The sequence below is a fragment of the Xiphophorus hellerii genome, chromosome 5 (assembly GCF_003331165.1).
Source record: "Xiphophorus hellerii strain 12219 chromosome 5, Xiphophorus_hellerii-4.1, whole genome shotgun sequence".
NCBI lineage: Eukaryota > Metazoa > Chordata > Actinopteri > Cyprinodontiformes > Poeciliidae > Xiphophorus > Xiphophorus hellerii.
Genome location: NC_045676.1, coordinates 14,107,108 through 14,120,650, shown reverse-complemented (window position 1 = coordinate 14,120,650; position 13,543 = coordinate 14,107,108). Strand labels below are relative to the sequence as shown.

Genomic DNA, 13,543 nt, shown 5'->3' with positions numbered 1-13,543 from the left:
ACTAATGCTTTGGAAACTAAAGTAGCATCACCGACCTCTCTTATCAAGGTAACGCCGAGCTGAACTCCGAATCCTACCTGAGCAGATAACCTATTAATCTCAGCTGATATTATTTTGCTAAATTTTTATTACTTTAACAAAACAGAACTATAAAAAGGGATAATATTTTGCACTTCAACCTTACATTAAAACTATGACAATATGAAACCATGGTATTTTTACTCAAGATTATTGTATCGTCCGAAGCCAAACTGCAACATGTGCAAGAGCAGGAAACACTACTAATGTTTAGCTGACTGTTGCATGAACTGATCCTGAGCCGGCGTACTGTCAGAAACAGGCCAAAGGAAAGAGATATCTTTGTTGTATGCACACACGGACACGTGGAGGCAATCGATTAGCAGTGTCGTTCCCAGCAGCTGTGGAAAGCAGCTTCTCAGAATCAGCAGAACAGGATCAAAGACAACACTAATACTTAAACTGTAAGCCCTAACGCTGTTGAATTTAAGCACAACATAAATCAACAGCACAAAAGGTACTTAATGAGTCAGACAAACAAAGCCTAAGCCATCCTTTAAATGTCTGGCACATTAAGAGGTATAATTCATGAAACAAATAGCCTCATTCCACTTGAAGACACAGAAAGTTGGCACCGAAGGACTGCAGATCTTCACGAAGCAAAGACAAACAGCACAGAAGGAGGAAGTGAGAGTGGAACACAGCAAAAAAAATCTTGAGAAAGATGTGACCTAGTAGAGAGAGATGGTGGTGGGAGAGAAAAGAGGAAGCAGAAGCAGAGAGTGGTCAGATAGGAGGATATCTACCCCTGCTGCTCCACAGCGCTCCGCTGCCTGGCTGCCTGCTCAGGGAGTGTTAGTCCACCTCCATGAGAGACAGGTACAGCAGGGCACTGAGCACAGAGTCCAGCCTCCTCTACACCAACACACAGGCACACACACACACGCACACACACAATCAAATCTGCAACCAGGAGAGCTGGATGAGGGTGGAGCTAAAACAGGTACTACTGTGTGCAGCGAGTGTGACTGGTCGATACCAGTCTAACATTTTTACGTTATATGTCATTTCCCTTTTTATAAAGCCCAAAACGTTTATACACAACTGTGTTAAAAAAAATCATTAGTGTATTTAGGTAATCCATGTGCTATGAAAAGAAAAACATCTACTTACAAGTTGCAATTGCAAATCCTCCTTTTTGTTTATTTAAGTTGGTGACACCATAAGAGGAACAAGAAAGGAGTAAGCTGGACATAAGTAAACAGCAATGAATTGAGAATGTACTTAAGAATGGGAATTAAGAAAAAACATTAATTATAAATGAAAGCATTATAAAGAACTCATTATTTATAGCGAGGCATGTGTGTGGATGCTTGCTTTCAGGAGAATTGCATATTGATTAAATAATGATTCACTTCAAAATGGACTTTAGAACTATAGCTAAGTTAAATTGATTAAAATTCTTTTAACCACATTGTTAAAATCTAATTGTTTTTTTTTTTATCTTTTTCCCCCTTCTCTAACTTTATTTTCTTGATTAGTCCTTAGTACAGCTGAAAAATAGCTATCTGTTCCTCTGGTTTGTGTGATCTGATGAAGAGTTGGCAAGAAATGTTGACAAAAAAATTCAGTTTGAAGGTGGGGAAGGGATAAAATCTATGTCTTCACAGAAACTTTGCTTTGGAATAAATCTTGACACAATGAAACATGTTTAATATGCTACCTTGATCAAATATGTAAGTAAATATGTAAGCAATCCAATTTCAGAAGTCTCAGTGCCAATTTCTTTTCCATTTTTCATTGGACTATTTTTGCTGTTTACTTTGTTTATACATTTAAAGCTACTAGCCAGACATTTACAAAATTTGGTCACACTTTTCATCAGTTTGCTCCCCATTAAACATCATGTCACAGTTGGCTTACTGGTGAGTTGGAATGCTTTTGTTTTCAGTGAACATTTATCAAATGGAAAAAAAAACATACCCGTGGATGAGAAAAACAGCTTGTGAGAAAGAACTGAATGGTGAATTTGAAAATGTGAAGATGTATGATGGGAAATGTAGTTTCAACGGTGTTTAAGGGTTTCCTGCTTAGCAATGCAGAAATCTAGGGAAAGTGGCAGGAAATCTTCAAACCGGGGTTTGAAAACTTCCTCATGTTTGTCTCATTTGGAAATTCTGCTTTGGAGTAATCACCAGAGTTAATGTCAAGTCAGCACAGTACTGCAAATATCTCTGGGCTTTTTTTTTTTTTGTCTTTCTGCACGTAACAACGGTGAACGTGTTCCTAGTGCAGCTCAACTTAAACAAACAACACACACCTTCCTGGGCAGCTAAGAGAGCACAGAGAGAGAGAGAGAGAGAAAACACACACAGTCCTGAAGGGTCTATGTTTGAAAACTAAAAAAAAAAATGAAGGAGTTAGGGAAAATGAAAGAAAGATAATGTGTGGTCAGCCGCGTGCTCGGTTTCAGCTGCCATTGAAATCAACTGGCTCCTAAAAGACTGAGCAAACACCCAACAAGAAAGTGTTTATTAGCATAAAGGTCAGTGATTAACGGGTGGACAATGAAAAAAATGCCATATGTATTAGAATGACACCTGAAGGAGTGTTCCAGGCATCTATAAATAGAGTTTGGCAGCAATGACTCACATGTAGCCCAGGTTATGTAATCGGATTACAAGACAAAGACAAATGAATACTATAAACTGGACGTTACTATGGTTATAGAAGAGAAGGAGATGAAGAGTTAAGTTTCTGTGTGCAACCAAAGCTGCTGCAGCATGAGATGCTCTGTTTGCTGAACTGATCCAGGAATGAGATAAAAGAGCGATATTTTTTTAAAAAGAACATAAATTTGAGTGAGCCGTGTTTGTGTAAAAATATGCACATGTGTGTGTGGGCTTGTGTGTAATACCTTTCAAACAATGAGTGATTGTGAGGTGGGGAGTGACTGAAGTTACTTTAAATCAAAGATTAACTGTCAGTCATTAGTGTGAGCCAATCGAGACCCTTGCACGCCTCCGAGGGTTTCGGATGTTCCACTGGCTGCGCAGCTGGACCATCAGACCATCGGGTCAACAGTTAACCTTTAAACCCATCAACCAGTCAGGAGATGGACTAAAAAAATAAAATCTTGTCTACTCAATCACTGAACCTGGCTACTAAATCACTAATTAGACACTGTTCATTCCCCCATGTCCAATACTAATATTAATGGATTTTTATTATACTTCAAATAATAAATGATATCAATAAATCATTAGGGATTCAGGGAAACATTACAATTCTTCCAATTTCTTCCAAGAAAATCAGTTTCTTGCATATACAAATGCAGATTTTCTATTAAACAAAAAAAGTAAAATATTTCAACTTCAACTTACAGGCACTTAGACTTAATCATTTAATCAGTAGTAGGTCTGGGTCCAAATCATTTTCAAATGATTGGTGTCAGGGTAACCACCTACATTGGTTTCTAGCTCTGAAGCCTGCTTTTATGATTTATTTTTATTTCCATATGTATGTGCCAACTCGTATTGCTGGCATGCCTGCAGCGGAGAATTGTTATTAATGAACAATCACCACTGGTAAAAGTGCTTTGGGTGGTAAGGTGAATGACTCTAAGAAGACATTTCCAAGGGCAAGGATAAAGAAAACATTGAACTACATAGCTTAATGGCACCCAAGCTAGATGAACTTTGCCATCACTTGTAACTTCAGGTATATTGTCTGATATTACTGCTGCTGGTCTGGGCTAGAAAATGGTGCAATTTGTATTGCTGTTGCCTTGAAGCAAGAAGTTATGACTTCAAATTCTGGCTGGAGTGTTTCTTAATAGAGCTTGCATAGTTTCCCCCCTGCATGATTGGGCTCTCTGCGTATTTTAGCTTCTTCCCCACATTACTTTTAGGTTAAGTGATCGCTTCATGTAAAGTCCTTAGGTATGAGTGTGTTTTATTATTTGTCCTGTGTGTCTTTATGTTGTCCTGTGATGGACAAGTGACCTGTAAAGGTCGTACCCCGCCTCTTGCTCAGCGTGAGATGGGCAGCATAACCCAGCCGTGACCGTACGTCTTATCTGAGAAATTATAAGCAAAGGTTTGAGGAGAAGCTAAAGTAATTGGACACTGCAAAATATTGCAAAAAGGGTGTCCATGACATTTCACATACTAATGCAAGACATACTAAGATATCCATGAAGGATAAAGGGATTTAAGCACAGGTTGTCTCAACAACATGCCATGAAGAGTGGCTGCCAACGAGGTAGGCAGTCACCCATACCAAGGATTTAAGGCGTTACCACCATACGAAATCTTTTTAATGAGAAAATGCCATTGTGTCTGATCGAGAATCTTGAACCACACTTCCTCCAACTGTTGCTTCACATTGCCAAGTCAGCTGGCTGAAAGAAAGTTTCTGCATTTTTTCCCTGGTATGTAAGAACACAAAAGAACCTTCTAACCAAAGGAAAATATGCAAAGAGCAAAACAGAAGAAAGAACTAAGACTAAGAAACTCAACATATATGGCAGACAATAAGTACTGCAATACCAAGAGGAAAACAGTCAGTGTTTGCAAGCTATTCTAATCTTTGCGGAGATCATTGACTTTAATAACTTTGTTGCACATAGTTGGGCTGTAAAAAAAAAGCCTATAAAAATTCAGGTATCAGACTGAGACAATCAGCAGATACTGGATCACTTACCTAACTGACCTAGATCGGATTTCAGACGGGAAAACAAAAATCAGGATCAGTAATTTGGCTATTACAAGCTAAAAATAACTAATACCAGCATTGCACAGGGGCTCTCTCATGTGTGCACAGCAGCATTAATACAATGAGGGGTTTCGTCACAAAGGCAATAGAGGGATCATTGTTCAAACTGGCCTGTTCACGGGATTTGTTGTCAAGACAAAAGGAATGTCATCAGATTTATCCTTTAAACCAATTATCAGAGGACAGTTTGTGCTATGAACAAGAGCATGCAAAGTTTACCATGGGTCTTTGATCATGACAGCAGACTAACTTTCATGGATAAAGCCATTTTGTCATCGTTCATGAGAGCACAATTACTCAGAAGAACTACATCAAGAGAAAGCACACAGAGAAGGAGGAGAAGCTGATACTTCAGATAAATTGGTTGCTGAAGGAGGCCTGGGTCAGATATATATACATATGTAATGAACATTGAAGATTAACAATACTGGAATCTGCAACATGGGCAAACCAATGAATATTTGGGAATAAACTCAGCAATAAGGCTGCCAATGTACTCAACATGAACAAAAATACAAACACCAAGTAAAAAGCCTTGTAAAGATCAACACATGCCTTTAAAAATGCCAGGCTCTTTTGTGGTGTAAAAGGAAACCATGAATTTCAAAGCATTTCCTACATAAACGTAATATTTTATGTAGGAATAAAATTTGGGTGATTCAGCTGACAAACAAGCTAATCTGTTAGAAAAAAAAGGTGTGGTAAACTGGTTGCTTAAGTGAGCACACCCTTGAACTAACATTTTATTCAAGTACCTTTTATCTCATTTGTCGTTTTTTGTAGGAGTCCACCAGTACTTCACGTTTTGATTTGACAAAGTATCCAAATCAATAAGATTGTGAGGAAAACCCTCCCCAGAAAACCCCAAAAGATTTTGTGTCAAATTTAGGTCTGAACTGTGGCTCCCCTATGTCACTATAATTTCCTTTTAATGAAGCCATTATTTTTGATGATTTGGGAATGTACTTTCACTGTTATGCTGAAAATAAAAACCCTCTTCATCCTTTGACCTCTTACTGACAACTGAAGGCTTTTGGGTCAAAACCAGGGAGTAAATAGAACTGTTCATAGCTTTATTTTCATCTTCACCTCTGGAAAAGTAACCCCAGAGTATGCTGCTGCCACCACCCTGATTTGCAGTAGATATGGTAGCTGCTTTAACTTTACCAAACATACTTTCAGGTTCTGTTGTCCAGAAGTTCACATTTGGGTTCATCAAATGATGAGACATTTTCTGACAGGATCATGTGAAATTTAGCCTTAATGTTTTTTTGAAAAGAAAAGGTCAAGACACAAAGAAATTTGGAGATTTCTGTGGCACGAAGACAAGCAGGACTGAGCACTTCTGAAGCTTTTTTAGTGCTACTGTTTTCCATCTCGGATGAAACTCCTGTTTTAGTCATGTGTGTGTGTGTTTTCTTTTTTTTTTTAACTTTCACCTGATTGAGATGTTTCACCACCGTTTGATCCTTTCCATCCTCTCTAAAAACCAGATTCATCTGAAGAATGCAAATTAGCAAATCCACAAAACTTTGTTTCAGGTTAATCAATTTTGATTGATGGCTGGTGTGAATTCAGCAATACTTGATGCTGAAAATGAATAAAACTGTGCTTCAGTAAAGTATTACGTCAAGAGTAAACTTATTAGGCAACCTCACCTTTTTCCTTTATAAGTTAGTGTGATTTTCAGATGAATTGGTCAAGATAAATGCTAGTGAACTGCTTTCAAATATTTTATCATCTTTCATTCGAAGACCTGGCTTTTTAGCCAGAGTAACTTTTTAAGAGCCACTGTAAGTAAATGAGTAGCGTGTCACAAGATTAGATTGCTTTCACTGTTTATTTACTCCAGAACAGAATGACCTCTTGATCTTGCTCAAACTACATTTTGATTTCCTGGAAACGTTTCCCTCCCAGTCTGATGCAGAAACTCCCTTAAAAACATAAAATAGCCTTCTAATCTCGCCAACTGCTTAATTGTATCAAGCAGCCCTCACAACTAGATATTTTTATCATTAAAGAAAATCTCTGCAGAGTACAGCATGTCGCTTAAGCGTGACCCTACTTCACATAAAGCAGAAATTCAGTCTATTTTGCAGCGTCAGTACTGTGGTGAGCTAGATTATCAAAGTGACCTGCAGGAAAATTGTCCAAACAACTTGAGAAGAGAGAAGTGATCCCTGTGGCTGCACTTTCAGGACACATGACGTCCACGTGCAGAGGATCTCAGCTGTCAGCGCCTCGACCGCAGCAGGATCAATGGAGAAGTTAGTCACAGTGCTGACTGAAAAGAAGGAATTCTCATTATCTGAGGAATTTCAGAGCACATTATCATCTAAACTACGGTCCATTTTCTAAAACATGAACCCCTTCCTGGTCTTCTCTTTCGTTATCCATTTTGCCCTCTTTTCCTCACTTTTTCCTCTTTGTTTCTGCTTTAGTCCAGTCCATGTACCTGTCACCATCATTCCTCCAGCCCAACCAACCTCGAAGACAAGCAGCCAGGAAGGGGGAGGAGAGAAAAATGGCGAATGGGGGCGGAGAAGGGAATAAATTGGGAAGAAAAATAGAGAAGGATAGGAATAAAAGCGGCTAGCAATAAAAAAAAAAGTTCCATCAGAGCCTAAAAGCTCTTAATAGTGAAGAATTGTAGGTGGCTGACTCCAGGTCGCTATAACTTCAGCACAGAGCAGTGATTCCACTTCATTTAATCTGAGCCCCTGCCTCCTCCGCTCAACCTGTCTTTTAAGACCTTCACATTCATATCAAATGTCACAGAGAACATCGCAATCTGACTCGTACACCAAAATCTGAGACAGTTATTACAAAGAAGCCTCGGAGTTACATTTATCATACTCAAGGCAACAGTTGCAAACAGAGGAGCCTCTCATTCAGCAACATAGTCATCACTAATCAGAAGAGCTGCTTTGGCTTTAGGGGCTTTGCTTCCTAAGACAAACACATTCCTCTGGGTAATCAGCTAGCCCGCTCAAGGCCAAAGCTGACATTGTTTCAAACAATTAGTCCTGATGCTGACCGTGTCGCACTGCCGATAAAGGCTTTCGGTCACACTCCACGGAGAGCCGCGCGCACGGGTGGCACAGGCACAAATCCTTTAAAGAAGCCAGACTTCTTAGGAGATTTTTTCAAAGGTTTGATGGTGGATAACAAAAATATCTCATAATCTTTCTCATGATACATTTACGTGTCTTTTTGAAAGAAGATTTTAAACAAAAATATGCTTGTTTTTTGTAAGTATTAGCACTAATTACAATATGCTAGAGCTCAGGTTATTGAACTGATTCAGAAGCAACGTCAGTGAAAGCAGCAGGGGTGGGACAATTTCTCAATCAAAACTAAAACAATTAAACAATGAAAATGCCACACTTTATCTTGTCAAAGTGAAGTCTGTGTGGCAAAGCAGATGTGAGTTTGTCTGATGTGAGCCTAAAAGTATGAGCCAAGGATGCGAAACTAAATGTTTAGCTTGATACATTGTACCTCTAAGCCTATGTGTTTTTCAGGCTCATAGTTTGACATAAGAAAGGAAGTGAACACTAAAATACCATGAACTGCAAAATGCTATGATGCTACTGTTTTGGAGCGCCCTACTGGGTTGCTGCTGAAGCTTTCTCTTTGTACTCTGAAGTCTGATTTTTTGAGTTACTAAAAGAAATACAACAGAGGCAGATCCTGATGTTGGTCAGAACATGCTGAGCAACCCAGAAAATAATATCTAATATCTCTGCTACATCTACAGAAAGATGCTGGTGTAAGCTATTTGTTAACACTTAAGATGATTTGTATGTTATTTTTATCAGTAACACACTTGGTGCTGTTACATATCTGTTCGTAAATATGTTTCTTTAGTGTTTTAAATTATAACATGTCGCAAAATAAAGTGGCATTGGCAAGTATTGCTAACATTAGAACCAAAACAAAGTTTTCTGATTTGCATCAAACTAATCAAAGTTGATTTTCGCAAAGAATACGGATTCTTTAAATACAATTTAAGAAATATTTATTCTGTTCCTGAAAAAGGTAGAATGAATAATTCCACCTTAGAATTAAACAAGCATAAAATCTGCAATATGACGACTTGTGAAATCTGGATTTGATTCTTCATTAAAATGCAGCTGTTTGAAATATGTACTCTTTTTTAAAAAAAAAAGAACAAAAAAATGTAGTGTTTTTGTTAGCCTCATTGAAAATACTGGCTCATACTGTCTCCTCGCTCATCTAATATTGTGAATCACCTTGTCTTGTGAGCTGAATGTATTGCCACGGTCCAGTGATGGATCAGAACAAATGTGTGAAATTGGTTTAAAATATCAGATTTTATTTTGTGTAGCCTTTTGATCCGTTTCTATAAAGCGCAGAATGTCCCTGAAGTTTTAAACAATATTACAAACTGATTTCAGAAATAGTTCTGACTTTTATTCTATTTAGATAGGAGGGTATCCTGTCCAAAAATTATTCCACGAATCCTTCTGGTGTGAAATAAACTAGCAAGATTAAAACATTCATCAAAAACTTGACTGCCTGTGACCTTTTTTTTATTTCCACCTCCTTCTAGGCTGATGAGTGAGCCAACCTTTCTTCACATTCGGGCCCACCCTGTTGACAAACACAGCAAATCAAGTTGAGCTCCAGGAATGGCTTATGTAGCCTATTTTTTCTTTCATCAGCATAAAAAAAGTAAATCAGATCATTAAGAAGAAACTATTTATCATTGCATTTCTAGCACTGAACACTTCTGCAGTGAATGAGCGAAGATCCAGATCACATGCACACACTAAACACACAGCTCACCTCATCGGGGCAAAAGTCCACATATTATATGAACAACAACCCGGAAGAATGAAGGCGACAATAGTAACTTCTCTGTGTAGTCGCTGAAGCATTTATTTTTATCCCCCACCCTGAACACACACGTCATGCCACTCCACTGGTTCCACTGGTTTCATTGCAAAGACTCCTTGATCACCCTTCCCATCACTGATTGCCTTTGTTTGCAATCAGCATGGCTACAGTGAGCTGGTAAAACAGGCATGTCGGGTAAACTTCTTAAGGCAAGTAGCTGGAGTTTTTTCCTAACAATGGATGAGTCAAACAATACCAGATATTTAAAGAAAGAGTTTGTGGTCAGACACACAACCTACAGTCAAATGTTGAGGTGGTTTTAATAAAGAGGTCAAAAAAAATCTTTCAAGGCAAAAAGTAGTTAATCTTCACACACAATGAGAAGCAGCAATTTGAACAAGACAAGCAATGTAAAGGAGTCAAAAAGCTAGAAACATATTTTAAGGCCAGTATTAACACTTTACCTTTATCCTGGTGCAGATACTGAAGGGTGAGCCAAGGAGACGCAGCCTGTGTGTTTTATTTTACTGGCAATCCACACACGCTTGTCAAAAACTTTCTCTATCTCTATCCATTCACCTAGCTGGGTGTTGACAGGCAGAGTGCAGAGGTAAGCGAAGGTGGTTTTGAGTTTACCCTTCTCAGTGGCCAGAGGAGGAGAGGTGGGGCCACTCAGCACAGGTAACCCCCACCTTTTACTCCCTCCTTCAATATCCCGTTTGCTCACCTGATAAGGAATCGGACAAAAGAGAAGGTAAAGGGATGAAAGGGCACAGGGTGTGACGGGTTTGTGATAATCAGGAAAATGGAGAGGAATAATCACAATGTTTCGCATTGCAGTTAAAATCAGCCACAATACTACTCTTAATATGTCTAATCTGACATTTAACTACTAGGATAACTACTACTAGCTTACTGATTTCACTGTACCACGACATAGCGTAGCGTAGCATACTTGGTGTGTAGTAGAGTTGCCTCAATCTAAACCCACAGTAACTTCCAGTCCTTGATGGTAAAGCAAAGTTTGCAGTCTCAGGAATGTTCAGTCACACAAATACATAACCTAAGAAATTTCCAAAAATAACCAGTCAGCTGTTTTTACTGCAATGCTGATTCATGAGTAACAGTCTCTGTCCCTCATATCTTGGGTCTGTTAAGTCTGACAGGTAAACCGTCATAGACTGAATGAAATAGCTTCACTAAACTAAGAGTGAAGTGAACTAATATTCATAAGAGATGAATCTCAGCTATGTTGATGTCTAAGAAATGATGTGGTTCAAGTGGTAAAATGAATCTGTGATGATAAGTATCAACATAAATAAACATGTTTATTTAGATGTAAACCAGGTAACTGATCTGACCACTCAGGATGGGTTTTAATGCCACATGTGAATAGTCTTTGTTAAAGTTTTTTTCTTTTAATTTGATTAGCCAGGACACATGCTAATACCAGATTAGCGTGAACATTAGAAAAAACATTGCATTAAAATAAATATGGTTATGAATTTATTGCAAATGTTGCACTTTTAACATATGCATCTCCATATGTTTTAAATTAAGGTAATGAAAAATACTCCACCAAAGGTGTAAATAGCTTGTCCTTTTTTTGTTTTACAGCGTAGTTGTTTCTGTTTGCCGCTGTAGATTTTCCTAGTGACAGCACAGTGCTTTAGGAAAGCTCCACCTATGGAGGAAACTTATTAAAACAGAAACGTTCAAAGTAATGTGCTAAGTTTATGAAGTAGGAGGACAAAGTGATGTAATTCTTCTCCGCTAATGATTAAGAGCAACTGCACTGAAACGTTGTGAGCAGAACTGAGTCATAATTAACGGACAATAAACATACTAGCATTAGCTTAGCTTTTGAACTGTTCAAACATCAGCAACAGGAGCATGACTGTACATTTATGTGTGTAGTCATCCTTTAAAAAATTGCTCTTTTCTGGGGATAAAATGATAGTTATGCTATTCTATACTGGGGGATCCAGTTTCAACTGTTTCTAACCCTAATAAAAACATACACTCATAGGTAAGTCGGATTCCTAAGCTGCATTCAAAAATTTTAGATAGATCCTATTCTGTTGTGCTAAATAAAACCTGGAAGGCCTTTTGGTGGTCACATACTGGGGAATTCAGCAAATAGCGGGATAATGCAAACCAGTCCAAAGCTGTCACATTGCGGTTATACAGACCAGAAACACAGCAAGCGTCAGAGAGAATAGGAAGGACTGACAATGTGTGGAAGTGTACATAACCTCAAACAACCCTGAAGAGAACAGGACCCTGAACAGCTATCAGATGGGGTGCAACGCTACCAATGTAAGTGTGTGTTTGCTGATCCTTAGTAACGTATTAACCAACAACTCTGTTAATGAAGGACAAGTAATCAGTGAGCGGCACTGTTTTTGCTGCGCACTTCCATAAACTGTGTAGATAAACCGTTCAAAGTTTTAAATGATGAAATCTCTCTACGGCACGGCCTGAGGTGCCTGAAGTGAAGGCCGTTCAGAATCATAAAGCTACGTTACAGGCTGGCTACGAAGGATACAAGCATCACAATGACTTATGGTCTGCACACCATAAAACAAGAGGGAAGACGCATACATGCACTCTCAGTGAAGACCTTTTTTCTTTTTTTCTTTTTTGCTTAGACCTGCATATCATCTTCAGTTATTGGTGTTTGTCTGTCCTGAGCAAAAAAAAAAAACCCACAAAAATATACTGGATTAAAACATCAAAAAGCATTCTAAGCATTCCACTAAAGGCACTCTCAATTAACTTCATGCCTTTAGTGTATAAATAATCCGGCCTCTAGCAAGTTATAAAATGACTAAAATCTGCCCTCCAGTGCAGAACACCATTTCACTACTTTACCATTTTATTAAACAAAGATAACTCCAAAATGGAAAACTACCTGTAAACCTAAACCTGAAAGGTTGAACTTTCTTTACACATTTTTGGTTTAAATTTGGCATGAGCTGGAAACCAAATTAGTCAAATGACTAATGGTGGGCGCCACAGTTTCTCTACATGGTTTCAGGTTCAGCCTAATCTTTTTGCAACAACATCTATGCTGTAAACTGGAAAACGTGATTAATGGAAGATAACATGTAACATTTACTTCAAGAGATGAACTAGCAACGTTTTGTTGTGTTTATATTATCAATAGTACCACTGCCTACCGTCAACATTTTTTTCTTGTTTATATTTCTACTTAACAATCTGCAAGTAATTTTTATTTCATTTTTTTTTTCTTTTTCAAAAATCGGACTGTAGCCTATCCCAGTGGTCAACATTTGAAAGGTTTAAAGGTAGGCAGAGCAGTAAGTAAATATCCTAAGTATAAAGAGTTGCTATCCTATCAGTGTAAGTTTTATTGCATTTCCTTCAGCAGTCTAAATGTTTGCAAACTGTGTAAAGCGTTAGCATTTTTTTCAGCCGTTACTTAGACCTTACCCTTGACTAATAGAAGTAATAGAAGTGCTAACTAACTCTTATTGTAAAACCTGGTACGATAAAGTAAAACATGGCTTGGTTACAAACTTTTTATATACCTGGGCTGATATTTGAGCAAATGTGTATTAGGGCAGTTTTGATTTTATGAATAAATACCTTGGCTGTCAGTGTGCCAGCAGCAAACTAGTCATGATTAACAAGGTTTTAGGTTCCAGTTCGTCATGCCCAGATCTAATCCTGGTGAGCTACTACCCTGCAACTCATTACCAGCCGTCTGCATAGCTGAATGACACACTGATGAGCCAAGTATGCCTTTTAATTCAGGTGTGTTGAAGATGGGATGCACCTAAAAGCTGCAGAATAGAAGCTGTTCTAGACATTGACTTGGATTAGAGTTTCCAACGACAATCTAAAGAAAAGATTCCAGTTT

The 13,543-nt window shown here is 38.3% G+C and overlaps 1 protein-coding gene across 12 annotated transcripts in view; it reads right to left on the bottom strand.

Moving 5' to 3' along the window:
• Positions 1-13,543, bottom strand: part of rbm47 (RNA binding motif protein 47) — a 42,746-nt gene that overhangs the window by 15,697 nt on the left and 13,506 nt on the right. Inside the window, exon 1 of one of the 12 annotated variants that reach the window (XM_032562553.1) lies at positions 10,122-10,268. The exons of 10 other annotated variants lie outside the window; for them this stretch is intronic. The gene's annotated coding sequence lies outside the window, so the exon portion shown is untranslated. Of the gene's footprint in view, positions 1-824; positions 937-10,121; positions 10,269-13,543 lie in introns of those variants that run through there. One more of the 12 variants, XM_032562554.1, reaches the window with a different exon arrangement.